Source organism: Camelus dromedarius, chromosome 18 (genome assembly GCF_036321535.1).
Source record: "Camelus dromedarius isolate mCamDro1 chromosome 18, mCamDro1.pat, whole genome shotgun sequence".
NCBI classification, from domain to species: Eukaryota; Metazoa; Chordata; class Mammalia; order Artiodactyla; family Camelidae; genus Camelus; species Camelus dromedarius.
In genome coordinates, this window is record NC_087453.1 from 8,653,239 (window position 1) to 8,669,984 (window position 16,746).

Below are 16,746 nucleotides of genomic sequence, written 5' to 3' on the forward strand. Positions count from 1 at the left end.
GCAGACCTGGAAGGGCCTAACCCTCGGCCCACCTCTCCTTCAGGGCTGATTAATTCTCCTCAAGTGGAAGTCAGGTTTATAAGGGGCAGGACTTGGTGATCAAAGCGTGGAATATAGATCCAAACACACATGCTGTGTGACCCTAGGCAAGTCACTTCACCTCTCTGAGCCTTAGTTACCACCTCCAAAAAATGGGATCATGCCACCAGCTACCTCACAGGGTTGGAGGGATGGTAAACAGAGCCAGAACATAAAAAATGCCAAGACAGTGGGTGCAGCTTGAGATCCAGGAGGCCTGGGCTCCAGTGCGAGCCCTGCCACTTCCTTGCCACAAGGCCTTGGGCAGTTGACATCCTGTTTCTCCACTTTGGTCTTCTCACCATGGAAGTAAGGATGATCATCATCCCTCCTGTCAAAGGGTGTCCATTCTGTGAAACCCTCACACACAGCTTGGGGTGGGTCTTGCACACAGTAGGCACTCAATCAATGCTGGCCATGATCATTATCTTACATGGACTGGGGCTTGTTTATTCATTTATCCCTTCCTTTCATTCATTTAACCAATATTTTCTGTGTACCTATGACGTACCAGGAATGGTGCTGAGCACTTCACCTTGAAGCTGCTCCATCCCACTAGGCCACAGTGGGCCCCTGATAGATGTTTGTTGACTGAATGAATGAGAGAAGGCAATTCAGTGACCACTATCATCTCCAAGAACCCCAAGGACACCAGCTCAGAGTGGTCAGGCAGCCTGGGTCAACTTCTTAGGGGCTTGTGATGTCCGGCCAGGGCCTTTCATCTGTAAAATCAAAACATGACTGCTGATCCTGGCTCCAGAAGCCAGGCTGTGGTGAGGGCAAAGCAGGACAGCAAGTGAGCAATTACAGTCCGGGGCTACCCTGCCAGGGGCGCCTTGATCATTCAGGACCTGGTTCTTCTCATCCTTAGGTCTCTGCTCAAATAGAGCCTCCCCCAGGCAGCTGCACCCACGTCCTGATCCCCACTGCCACACTCTGATTAGTTTCATCAGAAAACTCTCTGCACCATCTGCCTTCAGATTAGGCATTAATTGATTTATCCAGTTTACTATCACTCCCTAAGCCGGGTTTCTCAATCCTGGCACTCCTGACTTTTGGGGCCAGATCATTCTTTGCTGTGAAGTGCTGTCCTGCGCACTGCAGGATGATAAGCAGCACCCCTGGCCTCCACCTACTAGATGCCAGCAGCATCCCTCCCTCACCCACATTTGTTGTGACATCACAAATGCCTCAAACATTGCCAAGTGTCCCTGGGGGACAAAACAGTATCCAGCTGAGAACTGCTGGCCGAGATAATGAACTTCAGGAGGGCAGGGATTTTTATCTGTTTGGTTTCCTGCTGTATGTCCCAGTGTATACAGTAAGCATTCAATACATACTTGGAAGTGAATCTTGAACAGATGAATCCCATGAACAGTGCTATTCTCTTTCCTGGAATGCTTTTCCACCCCTTTATCTAGCAAACTCCTACTCATACTTCAAGACCCTACTAGGCAATGTATATGAAGAAAGTGAGCTGAGCAGGGACTGGGGTGAAGAGACGCATACCTGCTATGTGCTGCTCTGAAAGGGGCACCATGACCCGCTCTAGCCTTCCTATGCCCTGCAGGAATGTGGGCCTAGTATAGCCAGAGATTCCCATATTTCAGGAGAAGCCAGAGAAATAGATTTTATGTAAAATCTCCTGGTATTTCAAATATTGGCAAACGAGTCACATTTTTAAAAATTACATCAGGGGCCAAACCAAACATGCTTGGACTGGATTTGGCCCAAGGGCAGCTGGTCGGCAAGGTCTGCTCTGGGGGGTTTAGTGGATACAGTCACCTTTGAGTATGATAAAGTGTTAGAAGACAGTTCTTCCTGGGGTCTTACTTGCATCCCCTTTGCTGTAGCAGTGTGGGAGGCGGTACTCATATAGCTGATGCAGCTCTGATGGGCAGAGACAAAACCCTCACCACTCGATAAGATTCACAGGCAACTGCTCCACCCACCCTAGATTGGCTGTAGGCTCAGCTCAACCCAGAGTCTGGGGTGCAGGTGTGGGTGGAGGGTCACATCCCAGGGACTGTTAGAGGCCAATCTGTGGCTCAAAAGTTCTCACATGTCAGGCCTAGTGTTGGGGCTGTTCACCTCCAGATTCCCTGGCCTCTCTAAGAAGTAAAAACAGGGAAACCAAGGTGGGGCCAAGCCTCATGCGGACCTTGGCTTGTAGTCTCCTGGGGAGGCTCGGAGGGAGCCAGGAGGCAGACTTCTCTGGAAAGTCCCTCTGATTTGGGAACTGGCTGGGTGCCAGGGAAAGAAGACACTCAGGGTCTCCTAGTCTCTGAGGCTCCAGCCTCATCCAACAGCTCCTCCAGCGTCTGCCCTTTCTGGGACAGAACTTTCCAGAAACAGAAAATTGAGAAAGCCCCTCTCTGCAAACTCTGGGCCCCCTTGATGGGAACTACGGGACTGCAGGGCTAGGGCGTGAACCCCAGTCCCACGCCCGATGTTGGCTGGAGACCCTCAAAGCCAGAGCCAACTCCCCCTCTGCCCACAGCTTTCTCAAGTGTCTGAAGGGCCCCACCAGCCATTTCCCTCAGCCAGACCCTAAACCAGCCAGGCCCAGGTCACATCAGGCACTACCACCACTATCCAGGAGGCTGAGAGTCCCTTACACCAGACTTCAAAGCCTCACCCCACTGAGTGAGCTGGGGCAGATCACTTGGGCTCTCTGGCCTTGGTTCTGCATCTATAAAAAGGCATCTGTGTGTTATAGGAAGTCAAGCATGTGGCGCATGTTTGGTGCTGGGAAGAGAGAAAAGGAAGTAACATTTAGTGAGCAAGTACTCTGCTATTCTGAACAATCTATACGCATCACTCTTCATCCTCACCACACAACCCTGCACCTATTCAGTCAACAAACGTTTGGTGAGCAGTTGCTACATGCCAGGCTCTGAGAACTTAATGGAGAATAACATATAAATGAACTCTACCCCCTTGGAGCTTGTAGTCTATAGGATGGGGAGTAATAAACTCCCCAAATCATGTTGAAGAGCAGGGAAAAATTAACACAGCCTAGAGGGATAAAGAGTAATGGGGAGCAACTTAAAAGAGGGGGTCAGAGCAGGTCTCGGTGGGGGCATTTAAACAGAGACTGGAATAGGGTGAAGGAAGGTATCTGGAGGAAGGATGTTGCAGGCTGGGGAAACAGCAAGTGCAAAGGCCCTGAGGCAGGGGTGTATTTAGCATTTTGGTAGAACCACAAGGAGTCCAATGTGGCTGGAGGGGAGGGAACAAGAGACAATAGAAGCAGATGAGGTTGTACGGAGGAACAGAGGGGAGATCATGTAGGGCCTGGTGGGCCACAGGAGGACTGGTTTTTCTGCCAAGTGAGGTGGGAACCATGTGAGGATTCTGAGCAGAGGAGGGTCATGAGCTGAATTAATATTATCATCCCCACATTAGAGATGAGGAAACTGAGGCTCAGAGAGGTGAAATCACTTGCTCAAGTCACACAGCCAGTGAAAAGCACAAGTGAAGCTTGAACCTTTATCCATGTGACTCCCAGAGTCTTTCCATTACCTGACTGCCTCTGGTTCTGGCATGAGTCAGGAGACCAGATTGGGTGGTGGGGTCGGGGGGAGAAGGGACTTCTTAGAGCTGCTTTTTATAGCCTCCGCCTCTGCCTGACACCGCATCTCCTCCTCCCTCACACCCTCTCCTGCACCCCAGCCGTCCTCCAGCTACCCGGGCCCCGGGTGAGCTCTTAACACTTAAGACCATCCCCTCCCAGGTACAGACTGGCTTTTCAGTGATGGACAAAAGGGGGCATTCAAAATATCCCAGCACTCATCAAAGGGTGATAGGCCAGGACTGAGAGCTTCTGGGTCAGCTGTGGCTCTGCTTCTAATTTGCAGAGTGACCAGGGCAAGTCCCTGGCCTCCAAAGTCATGCTTGCTTCGAGGACAATCACTTTCTTTTTCTTGTAAAAGGAAGAGAAATTGTCAGCCCTTCAGTTTCACTCTGAACTTTTCGACGTCTTTCCAGTAACTGAAGGAAGAGCAAGGGGCCGGGCCACTGCTCAGAGGCCGCCTGTGGACGCCTTTGGAGGCTGTGGTTGATGCCACCTGGCCCCCCTTGCATCACCCCCTCTCCACCCCTCTCCCGCCTCCTTCAATAATTGTGGTATTTGGTTTCCCTTCAACACCAAATGCAAAACTCTGTTGGAGGGAACGCAGAAAGGAATCTGTGTGAATCTCTGAACTGTGGTTGAATAGAGGTATTCTTAGGCGCCTGCTTGCAAGGGTGATGAACTTTTGGTGCTAAAAGCAGAATTGCTTTTCAGTAAATGTTATTACTCAAAAGGAAGTTGTCACCACTGCCGCCACCTCAAGCCTCTTCCAACTGCAGCACTGTCTGTCAGACCCAAGGCAGGAGGGGGTCTCTGCGTGGCTCCCCGTGACCCTACCAAGCCCCCAAGGGAAGCTCTGGCCATCTCAGCTGGCCCTGGCCAGCTGATGCTGACGTTCAAATGCCCACAGCCTGCCTCAGCATCATATCTCAAGGTACCAGCTGTTTGCTTACTCAGCATTTACGTCTCCAAGCTTGAGTGGTCTTGGCTGTGCAGAGCTGGCGTTGAGGGTAGGGTCAGGGGGCATGAGGAAGAGCTGTCAGGTGACTGTTTTTTTGTGAACTGTTGCCCATCTTGGCAACTCATCTCTCTTAATTTTTGTTTCTTCTTCTCTAAAATGGGGAAGGGGTGATGATACCCCAATATAAAAAGCTAAGCATAGTAGTTGGCCATAGTAGATGCTTAATAAATGGTCAGGTTACTATTAACAGTCAAAATGACACTGAATTTAAATCAGACCAGGGCTCAAATCTCAGCTCCACTCTCTACTAGTCGGATGACCTTAGACAAATTCGTCCACCTCTCTGAACCTCAGCTTTTTCCTATATAAAGTAGGAATATTAACAATACGTATTGTGCAAGATTGTTGGGAGAATTTGATGAGTTGGAACATGTAAGTCATCAGACACACAGTAGGTATGCAGTAAGCATTACTTCATTCTCTTTGTTGCCTCAGAGAGGCCAGCCCCTGGGCTGTTGTTCCCCTGGAGGAGCCCAGTCACAGGAACCGGCTGTGTCCTTCCTTCACTGAGAAGGGTCCTTGAAAGTATGCACCCAAGTCCAGAGGGCGGATGAAAACCAACCAGACTAACCCCAGTGCAGCCCATTCAGTACACACTCACTGTGAGAAAGGAGTCAAAACAGATCTCAGGATGGCGGGTCACCATCCCAACCTGGAGAGCTAGCGAGGATGCCGTAAGGTTTGTTCCCCCACCTGCCACAGCTCTGACAAGTGGCAATTAATTTACAGAGCAGCACCTGCACAAGAGTGCTGTGCTCAGCTTGTTTCATGAATCATCTCATAGAGTCTCTGCACCAACCCCCCGAGGGTTGCTCACTGCTCCATCACTTGCAGGGGTGGAAACCAAGGCTCCAGGAGGTGAGAGGTCTGGTAGACTGAGATTTGAACCCAGGCTGTTCAATTGTCAAACCACACAACCACCACACTACATCTGCTGTTTGCTATACTGATGGTGAGTCCATGTTACTGGAGATACAATTATATTCAAAAGTGTCTAGGTAGAAAAAAATTGTATCTGTATTCTTTATCAAGTGTCTTTTGAGATTACTGTAGGTTCACAGGCAGGTGTTAGAAATAGAGATCCCATGTACCCTCTGCCCAGTTTCCCCCAAAGATAACATCTTTAAAACTGTAGTACATTAGCCCAACCAGGATGTTGACAGTGATACAGCCAAGATGCAGAACATTTTCATCACCACAAGGATCTGTCATGTTTTTCTTTCATAGCCACACCCATCTCCCACCCGCAACTCGGTCCTTGACCGCTGGCATCCGCTAATCTGTTCTCCATTTCTACATTGTGTGAGTTCAAGAATATTACATAAATGGAATCATATGGTATGTAGCCCTGTAGGACTGAGTTTTCACTCAGTATAATTCCCTAAAGATTCATCCAAACTCTTGCATGTTATCAATATTGTGATCCTTTTTATGTTGAGTGGTGTTCCAAGATATGGATGCACCAGTTTCTTTAACTGTTCACTATTGATAAGCATCTGGGTTGCTTCCAGGTTTTGCCTATCATGAATCAAACTGCTATGAAGACTTGCATACAGGTTTTTGTGTAAACATAACTTCATTTCTACGTCCAGAAGCACAATCGCTGGTCATATGGTAGTTTTTAAGAAATTGCCTAACTTTGTACCATTTTACATTCCCACTAGGAATGCATGAGTGATCCAGTTTCTCCAATCCTCTCCAGCATTTAGTGTTCTCATGATTTTTCATCTTAGTCATCTGGATGGGTGTGTAGTAATACCTCATTGTGGTCTTACTTTGCATCTCCCTAACGGCTAATGACGTTGAACATCTTTTCATGTGTTTATTTGCATCTGTGTATCCTCCTCCATAAAATGTCTGTTCCTGTCTTTTGTCATTTTCTAATTGGATTTTTTTTTCATTGTTGAGTTTTGGAGCTCTTGATACATTCTAGGTGCTAGTCCTTTGTCAGATACACGGTTTGCAAATATTTTCTCCCAGTCTGCAGCTTGTCTTTTCATCCTCTTAACAGGGCGCTTCACAGAGCAAAAAATTTTAATTTTGAAAAGGTACAATTTATGAATTGTGCTTTTTGTGTTCAAAAATAATAATTCTTTGCCTAGCCTTAGAGCCTAAAGATTGATTTTCTCCTACTGTTAAAAAATGTTTTATAGGCTTATGTTTTTAGTCCATGATACAATTAATTTTTGTTATAGAAGTGTGAGGTTTGGGTCAAGGTCAAGGTCAAGGTTTTGTGGAGGTTTGTTTGTTTGTTGTCTCTATGGGTATTCAATTGCTCCAGCACTATTTATTGGAAAAGTTATCTTTCCATTAAATTACTTTTGTGCCTTTGTCAAAAATCATCTGGGCGTATTTGTGGGGGTCTATTTCTGGGTCCATTCTTCTATTCCTTTGATTCTATGTCTAGCCCTCTGCCAGTTCTATACTGTCTGATTACTGTAGTTGTGTGGTAAATCCCAATATTGGGCAGAATGATTCCTCCCACTTTATAGAACATTGTGTATCATATTTTAATTCCTTGACAAATGAGGTGGCAAATCTCTGTTCCTCAATTTGGTCATTTAAAAAGAGAATACTGAGGCAGAAATGCCAAGGGTCCGCCAAAGATCTCCTCCTCTAAAGTGCAGAGTTGTAATGTAGATAAGTAGCTGTCCAACCGTGGAACTTCATTTTCCAAATGCCTTTACATCTGGGTGGAACCAGGTGACTAGTTCCAGGCAACGGAATGTGGGGGGAAATGTATACGTATGTCACTCCGGGCTGATGGGTACCTTCTCCACCATCTCCTCTCTCTGATGGGATGTTGCTCCCCAGGGTGACTTTGAACACGGCAGAGCCCCCAGCAGCTGGGCTACCTATGCAACTGTGTGAATCATCGCTCCTCCTCCCTGTGGCCATCCCAATGAAGAAAAATATCTGCATTTATAAATGAAATACTATAACACTGTTAAATTTTAAAAGTTAAAATAAAAAATACAACTTATAAAATGCCCATCCATGTACCAGTTAAAGTCATTTCACCTGGCATATCCACAGTTTGGGAAATATATATCCTAACCTATATTAGAAGTTTGTCCATATTCTTTTTACAGCTAGAAAAACAAAGGCCCAGAGAGGGAAGGGATTTGCCCAAGATCACAGAGCAAATCCAGAGCTGAGCCCAAGTAATACCACTAGTTAAGTCTAACTGATTTCCATGAACCTTTGATTCCTTCTTTTTAAGGAAGAACAAGTCTGAGCATGTGTCATCTGAGACTCCAAGTGGACAATTATAAAAACAAATCATAATTAATAATTCCTTATAAGACAGGTCAGAGAGCTTCCGGGGCAGCGTGGCGCCTCTGAGGGCTGGTTTTGGGGAGAAGTAATTTTAAGACTTCCCGCCTTTCATGGGGGGATGAGAAAGCAATTTAAAATAAGCCTAATAAACACGGCTCATGCATCTCTGACCCATGGAATGAAGCTCTCGCCTCCAGAAGCTGCTTGGGCTTTGTGATGTGGGGTTTGTCTGTGTGCTGAGCTTAAAGAGGAAAAGAAAGACCACGAGGGATTTATGGGGGGAAACAACATCAACAACAATAATTTCTTGCAGAACTGAGTCAGTCAGTTCCTTGTGGTTGCTGAACAAGTGGGTCTAAAGGCATCAGAAAGAGCAACTTTGAAGGAGACAGGAGAGGGGTGGGCATGGGCTCCGGTGTCAGACTCATAGACGCCGGTACAAGCCTACTTTGCCACTAAACAACCATGAGTCCTCAGCCGTCGACTTCAACACTCTGTGCCTCAGTTTCCCGATCTATGAAATGGGAATTATAAAAGTACCTGCCACCTATGGGTATCTGAGATTAAAGCGAGGCAATGCATGCAAAGTTCCTAGCAGAGTGCCTGGCACACAACAGCCCTCAACTCACGCATGCCCTTATTCCGTCATTCCTGGATAAACTACCCTTTCGGACAAAGAATTGAGATAATCATACTCCTGGGTTCCATGGTTCTCCACCTAGGCTTCACATTTTTAAAACATTGGTTCCTGGAACCCACCCCAGAGATCCCACTGCAGCAGTTTGGGGGTGGGGTGGGCACCAGGTTAGCAGGCGGTTCTAGCGGACAGGTTTGAGAACCCCCACCACAGTCTTATTGTGGATCTGGGTAGTAAATGTACATCATACAGTGATAAACCATGGGTCGGCCTTTTCCCCTTTTTTCACTTGGCACTATGTTTTTCAGCTCTAACCAGGTGGCCCCCTGGTTGTCTAGTCCGTTGCTTCTAGTTTCTAACGTCTGCATCCTCCACAGTTCCCTCAGCCCCTCCACCAGCACAGACTCCAGGTTGTCTCCCAACCCTGTCCACCTTCACGTCTGACATTGTGACGAACGTTCTCCTGAAACACCCCTGTAGAGGGGAGAATTTCTCTGAGACTCCCTATTATCATTCAAGTTTAACCCAGTGGCTCCAACAACAGAATCTGAATCTCTGGGGTGGGGCCTCAGCCCCTGAAGTTTTCTAAATGCTCTTCAGGTGATTCTGAGGAGGAATAAGGGCTGAGAGCCACTGGCTTACCCAAAAGCTCCATCACTGAAATACCAGGAAAATTCAGGGGAAAAGAAGAAATGTCAGTGAGCTAAAGATGTAATTTCAATCCCTTTGCCCATATATTTACAGAGGGCCCAGAAACCGCCAGGCCCTGGGGATGCAGGAATAATGAGCAGAGTTAGCTTCAGAGCGGCCAAGAGAGTGGAACTTGGGACTTCATGTAACCAATCAGCATGTTCTATATCCCAAGAAGTAGCCCCTGCCCTCAAGTTACTCACTCCCTAGTGGGGCAGGCAGAGGTATAAGGGGGTAATCACAATCCACTGCGAGAGAGGGAAGGCCTTCATGACAGTGGAATAGAAGGACGTGGAGCTCAGCGTCTCTCACAGACACATCAAAAATACAGCTACATGTGGAACAGTTCTCACACAATACCTGCTGAACTTTGGCAGAAGATCTTGTACAAGTGGAGCTATAAGAAAAATATTCACAAAACTGGATAAACAATAAGGTCCTAAGGTATAGCATGGGGAACAATACTCAATATCTTGTAATAGCCTATAATGAAAAAGAATATGAAAAGGAATATACATGTACAACTGAGTCACTATGCTGTACACCAGAAACTAACACAACACTGTAAATCAACTATACTTCAATTTTTAAAAAATCCACTGTGATAAATGCAAATATTAGAAGTACACTCAAGGAATGGGGTAAAGTGATTGGCTGATTTAAGAGGATCAGGGAAGTCCTCCCTAGGGAAGTGAAAGATAGGTTTTAAAGGATGAATAGGAGTGTGCTAGAAAAAAATCAGGAACCAGTAAACATTTGTAGCAACTGCTAATGGTGCCCACCCACATGCCCTTGACGCTCACTCTTGCTTACTGCAAATACCTATGAATCTCTGCTCGAGAGCTTTGGTCTGGCTGTGGGCATTACATAGCCAGAAGTTCCAGAAAGTTGATGCCCCTGGAATTTGCCCTCAGCTGACCACTGATGGGAGTTGGAGGATACATGGCCAGTTTCCTCTCCTCTTGGTTGGAATAACCCTGGGGTGCATGTTCTCCACTGGCTCTCTGAGTTCCCCAGTGGGTTGAGATCCAGTTGTCTACAGTGGTGACAGGCTTGATAATCATGTATTTTACTTCCTTCCCTCCCTGTCTCGCTCACCCACCCTGCTGTGGGTGCTTCCTGACATCACCTCCCAAATATACTCCTTGCACTTGAATCCTGTCTCAGGGTCCATTTCTGGAACAACTCAGACCAAGACAGCATTCTCAGTGGAGGAGATAGCACGGGCAAAGGCAGAGGCAGGAAACCACATGGTACGTGCAGAAAACTCCCAACAGCTCTATGCACAGGGTAAAATTTGGAGACTGAAGGCAGGGAAAAGACACGTAGGCCTCAGCTGCCACACCAAGGTCCCAGACCTCTTCCCACGTTCTCTGTTCAAGCTGTGTAAACTGGGCTCCAGAGCAGGCAGGGAACAGAGCTGATTATTCAGATTCCTCAAGGATGTTCTAGTGAAGCTAGAGGGTACTAGATTTTCCAATCACTGCTTCTGTGATCCACTGGCCTTGAGGTTTGTTTGAATAAGATCCCATTCTGACCCAGAAAAAGGCAGGAGGAGACTGGCAAAAAGCCACTGTCTTTGACTGTCAGAGACAGTCCAGCTGGGTAATGGCTGCCCATCAAGCTTGGCTTTCAACCGGGAGGGCTAACTAGTCTCTCTGGGCCTCAGTTTCCTCCTCTGTTCAGTGGGAATCATGAAGGTATCACCTGCATGGGACCATTAAGTGAGGGCCCCTTCTCTCGCCCGTCTGTCCTGGGGCGACGCCGGGGGACAAGGAGAAACACTGTCCCAAGCTGTCAATAGAGAGCTCAGAGCCAACTTCATCTTGTAGCTCCCCCACCCACCTGCAGAAATCAAACTCTCCAGAAAACTCTGGAGTCCACCCAGGTAGGAATAATCTCTGTGCTTTGGCCACAGTGCCCCCCTCACAACCCCATTAAGTCCAGCTCCATGATGGACCACAGGAGCCCCTGGGCCCAGCTTGACAGGTTAAGCCTCAAAATTAAGTTGCAGGAAAGTTAAGTCACTGACTTGCCAGCAACTTCCTGCCCTGGGCTGCAGAGGGGCCAGGCAGGGGAGGAAGAACAAAGGCTTTTGTTTGCCCAGCCTTAGAGGAGGGTGAATAAAAGTAACTCCTGCCTGATCCTGTGGAAGCCCCCAGAGCTGCGTGATCAGGCTTGGAGCCAAAGGAGGCAAGTCTGAACAGTCAAGTGGGAGACGCAGAGCCCAGAGGTGGGAAATGATATTGGGAGAAATGTCCACCCATCCATTCATCCACCCATCACCCATCTATACATCCATCTGTTACCCATCCATCACCCATCCACTTTCCCACCTAGCCGTCCAGCCATCCCCCAACCATCCATCCATTCCCGCATCCATTCATTCATAACCTATCTAACTATCCATCCATCCATCATCACCCATTCATCCATCTATCCATCCATCCACCCCACAAGCACATATTGAGCATCAGTGGGGGGCCAGGTGATGGGCTGGGCACTGGGGAAACAGTTGTGAATAAAGTCCCTGCCCTAGAGAGGCTGATATTCTAGACAGGAAGATGGACTATAAACAACAATGTAAGTATTTAATATAATGGCAGAAGGTAAAAAATGCTAAGCAGAAAATAAATCGAAATAGGAAGAGTGAATGCAGGGCTACTGTCAATGGAGTGGTCAAGGAAGGCAAAAAAGAAGTGATGGGCCAGATCTGGTAGAAGAACAGTCAGTGCAAAGTCACGAGGCAGGATTGAGACTGGCACGTTAGAGCAACAGTCTAGAGGCCAGTCAAGCCGTGATGAAAAGGGAGGGGTAAAGCTGGAAGGGCCCTGGGAACAGGGAGTCCCAGCTCCAGCTCTGGCTCTGTATAGTCAGGGAATAGTTTGTTTCCCTCTCCAGAACCCTGGAATTTCCATCTATATAATGAAAGCTCAGGTGGAATTGTCCTTTCCCATTTGGGGCTCTGTTATTTAAAAAAAAAAAAAAAAAAAAAAGATGGCCTTGCTCTTACCCTGAGAGCTAGAAGAGCAGGGTCTAGACTGCAAGGGTGAAGAACACAGACCCTGGAGTCAGGGTATCTAATCTCTCTGAGCCTCAATGTTCCCAGCCATAAAATGGGAATAATAATACCCCCTCCCCCCAGGGCTCTTACCAGGAGTTGACAGGATGGTGCAGGAAAAACATCTATTCAGGGCACCATCCCTGGCCACTGTTATAATATAGTTATGTAAGACAGTGATGGTAGACTTTGCTGACCCTCCAACTCAGAGGCCAAGAGTAGGAAGCCCTCAGATGTCCCTCTGTGGTGCTGCTGGCCTTGGGTGGCAGGGTGAGGCTGATACAAGCCTGGAGGCTGGGTCTCCAATGGTTGACTCTAATCATAGAGGGATTGCTGGAGGGAAATGCTGATTAAGTCCTTCAAGGAGCTCGGAGGCCTCCACCCTGGACAGGCAGCTCAGCATCGGCACAGAACTCATCTTGGACCAGGCAGCAGAGGCCCCCAGCTGGCTCCACCACACCCAGTGCTGCGGCCTCGAGCTATCCTGCTCCCTTTCTGGGCCTCGCTTTCCAAAAGCACTGCTCGGGTTCTCATCCCACCTCATCCAATCCATTTCTGCCTCAGAGCCTTTGCACTTGCAGAACTGGCCACCTGGTATGCTCCTGCCGAAAACCAGCACCTTCTCCTCCTCCTTCAGGACTCAGCTCAAATGCCACCCCAGAGAGGCCTTCTCTGACCAGTCAATCCAACACAACCCCATGCCCCCATTCATTCTTTGTCTCTACACTGGTTTGCTTAGCTTCAGAACACTCTGAAATTATCTGCTAAGTTCTTTGTTTGCTTCTTTATTACTTGACTCCTCCACTATGATGTCAGCTTCACAAGGATAGAGTCTGACCATCTTACCCACTGTATCTCCAGCAACTAGCACATAGCAGGTGCTCAGTCAGTATTTGATGAAGGAATAATGGGAACTTAATGATTCCTTTATTTTTTAAAAAGAAGTTTTCCCACTTAAAAATTAACTTTAATTACATAATTAACACATTATTACACTCTTTAAAATGTTCTTTATTGTTACAGCTTATGGTTAAAATTCCCTCTGACCTCCACCCTGGACACTCCCTGAGGTGGCCATGTAACAGGTTTGGATTGTATCCTTCTAGGCTTACTCCTGTGCACGTACACACATAGAAATGCAAAACACTGCTGTTGATATTGTGTGTGTGCATGCATGCGTGTGTGTGTATGTTTATGTAAATGGTGGATTAGACAGGGCTCCAAGTTGCAAACAACATAAACAACTCTGAGTAATTGGATGGTTAAATCTTCTGTGTCAACTTAGCTGGGCTATTGTGCCCAGCTGTTTAGTCAAACACTAGTCTGAGTGTTGCTGTGAAGGTATTCTGTAGATGTGATTAACATCTACACCCAGTTAGCTTTAACAAAGGGAAGTATCCTTGATAATGTGGGTGGGCCAATCAGTTGAAGGCCTTGAGAGTAAAAACTGAGGTTTCCTAGAGAAGGAATTCTGTCTGAAGATTGTAACATAGAAATCTTGCCTGAGTTTGCAGCCTGCCAACCTGTCCTACAAATTTCAGACTTGCCAGCCTCCACAATTGCATGAGCCAATTCCTAAAAGATAGATAGATAGATAGATAGATAGATAGATAGATAGATAGATAGATAGGCAGACAGACAGATAATCCATTGATTTTGTCTCCCTGAAGAACCCTGGCTGATACAGTAATTTAAACAGAGATGCAATCTATTAAAAGTACTTTGTGGAGAAAGGGAAAATCAATCCAATAGACAAAAAGGGCAAAGATTTGAGCAGGTATCTCGCAAAAGGAGATTCCAAATGACAAATAAACACACAAAGGGGCTTAACATTATTGATCATTAGGGAAATGCAAATTAAAACTACAACAGGATACCACTCTACACCCACTAGGATGGTTAAAATGAAAAAGATGGAAAACACCAAGAATTGATGAGGAGGTAGAACATCCAGAAGAAACTCATACATGGCCAGTAGGAACACAAAATGGTGCAGACACTTCGGAAAACTGGCGATTTCTAACAAAGTGAGGCATACACTTAACCATATGACCTAGCAATAGATCTATACTCAACAGTAATCCAGACAGATGTTCGCCAAAAAACGTGCACAAGAATATTCATAGCAGCCTTATTTATAAGTAGCCCCTACCAAGAAAGTACCCACATACCCATCAGTAGGAGAGTGAATGAATGAACTGAGTCACATTCAGACAATAGAATATTCCTCAGCGATGAGAATGAATGATGTGCAATCACATGCAACAACATGGATGGATCTCAAAGACATTAACATTAAAAGATGGAGCCAGACACAAACACATACCATTTGATTCCATTTATGTGAAGGACTGGAAATAGACACACTACCTTTGGCTACCTTCAGGGAAGTCATGACTGGAAGAAGGCACAAAGGGAGCTTCTAGGGGACTGGAATGTTCCATTTCTTGGTGTGGGGCTAGTGACATAGGTGTGCTCACTTATGAAGATTCATCAAATTATCACTTATGACCTGTGCATCTTTCTGTATGTATGCTATACTTGAGTTAAAACTTCAAATTAAAATAGGGAATTTGGGGAGCCCAAGAGGGTTGGAGAACCAGGTTTTAAATTCAGCAGGGATAGTGCTCCAAATTGCACCACAGGACTGGGTCAGGTAAGACATCTCTGCTGCCCCTGGACTATTCCTGCTTCCAAGTCTGGGTAGGTGTGTCTATTGGTGGACCCTGGATCATGTGACCACCCCTAGCTGCAAGGGAGGCTGAGAAGAGTGAGCAACTAGCAGGTTCAACATCAGTGGTGGAGGTGGGCAAGCTCTGCCTCAAAAGATGAACTGCAAGATCACTGCAAGGTATTTAATCCTTCCTCAGATGATGCGTATTTAGGTTGTTTCCAATAACCATCTTGGCACTTACTCCTTGTGCCTGATGTTTCTCTAAGGAAGACACCAAATAATGGAATTGCTGAGTTCTAGAAAATATGAATTTTCAGTTTTACTGGATACAGTAAAATTGTCTTCCTGAGAGGCCATTCCAATGCATAGTCCCACCAGCAGAATATGAGTGTGGCTATTTCCCCACAGTTTCCTTTAGATTACATTATCAATATTTTACAATATCAATCTTTAATTTTTGTCAAACAGAGGAGTTGAAAATGTTATCTAATTTTTTTTTTTAGTTTGCACTTGCCTGATTACCAGCAAGGTTAAACATCTTACATGTCTATTTGCCACATGTATTTTGTTCTCTGTAATTTGCCTGTTCCTATCTACTACCCCATTATTCTAATGAGTTGGGGTTTTTTTCTTATTGTTTTGCAGGGATTCTACAGATATTATGAAAATAAATCATTTGTCTACATTTATGTTGCAAATATTTTTACCCAGGTTGTCATTTGCCTTTTAACTTGGGAGTGACCACATGCTGTTCCTTCAGGCTCACAACTTTTCTGAGGCTGGGAAATGGACGTTGAGGGGAAGGGGGCGGGGATAAAGAGGAAAGGGGATCTTTCTGACCTTACCCTGTTTTGTTCTCACTACCCCTGAGGACATTTTGTAATATCTCTGCTGGTCATCCTTTCATTTCCTTGTTCTTGTCACCAATAGGAAATAGTATTAGAGCCCCAGTCATAGGACTGCTTAACTTTTACTTTATACATTTTTTTCAAGCCAGAAATTTATAGAACTTGGTGTAGAGAAGAGTAATCTCAGGGCCCTTAGCACTCTCCCTGCGGGGAGTCAGCCAGGCTGAGCACCTCTCCTGGGTGTCATTCATTTATTGACCTTGTGACTAAAGGAATTCAATTAATGCCAGGAGTTTGCAGATTACTTCAGAAGCTGCCACTAGTGGACAAATGGGTAAATGGTGTATAGGGCATGTGTGAGCAAATGGTCTGGAGGTGAAACTCAACAGTGGTTGAAATTATCCTTGCATATCCTTTATATTGTTCATAAAAAGGCAAGAAAACGTGGTTTGGTGAATACAAATACATTTAAAATGCACAAAGTCAGTGATCATCAAACTACAGCACTTGGGTGAAAACTGGCCCTCCACTTGTTTTTGTGAATAAAGTTTTATTGGCACACAGCCACACCTATTTGTTTCATATTATCTATGGCTGCTTTCCAGCTACCACAGCAGAGTTGAGTAGTTGCAACAGAGTATATGGGCCACAAAGTCTAAAACATTTATTATCTGGTACCTTTATAGAAAAAGATAACCAACCCCTGAACTAGGTAATTAAAAAGACATAACAAGTTATAATTTCATAGTATTTTAGATACAGAAAATATAAAAATGAAAAAGATGATTTTTAAAAATGTTTGGCCAATTGTGTGGCTGTATCTTTCTAAATTAATTTCATAGAAGGTACAATCCACTGCATAACATATAGAGTAGGACTTTGGG

General features: G+C 45.9%; 2 long non-coding RNA genes across 6 annotated transcripts in view; one reads left to right on the forward strand and one right to left on the reverse strand.

Annotated features, from left to right (window-relative positions):
- LOC135323415 (uncharacterized) overlaps window positions 1-16,746 on the reverse strand; it is a 225,301-nt gene that overhangs the window by 68,787 nt on the left and 139,768 nt on the right. The gene's annotated exons all lie outside the window — the stretch shown is intronic.
- Window positions 4,254-7,665, forward strand: LOC135323414 (uncharacterized). Of its 3 annotated transcripts, XR_010385018.1 has the most exons (4): window positions 4,254-4,586; window positions 5,901-6,011; window positions 6,338-6,418; window positions 7,488-7,665. It is a non-coding gene; the product is annotated as an uncharacterized LOC135323414 (long non-coding RNA). The 3 variants fall into 3 exon arrangements; XR_010385017.1 differs by having other exon boundaries at window positions 4,254-5,625; window positions 6,338-7,665; XR_010385016.1 differs by having other exon boundaries at window positions 6,338-7,665.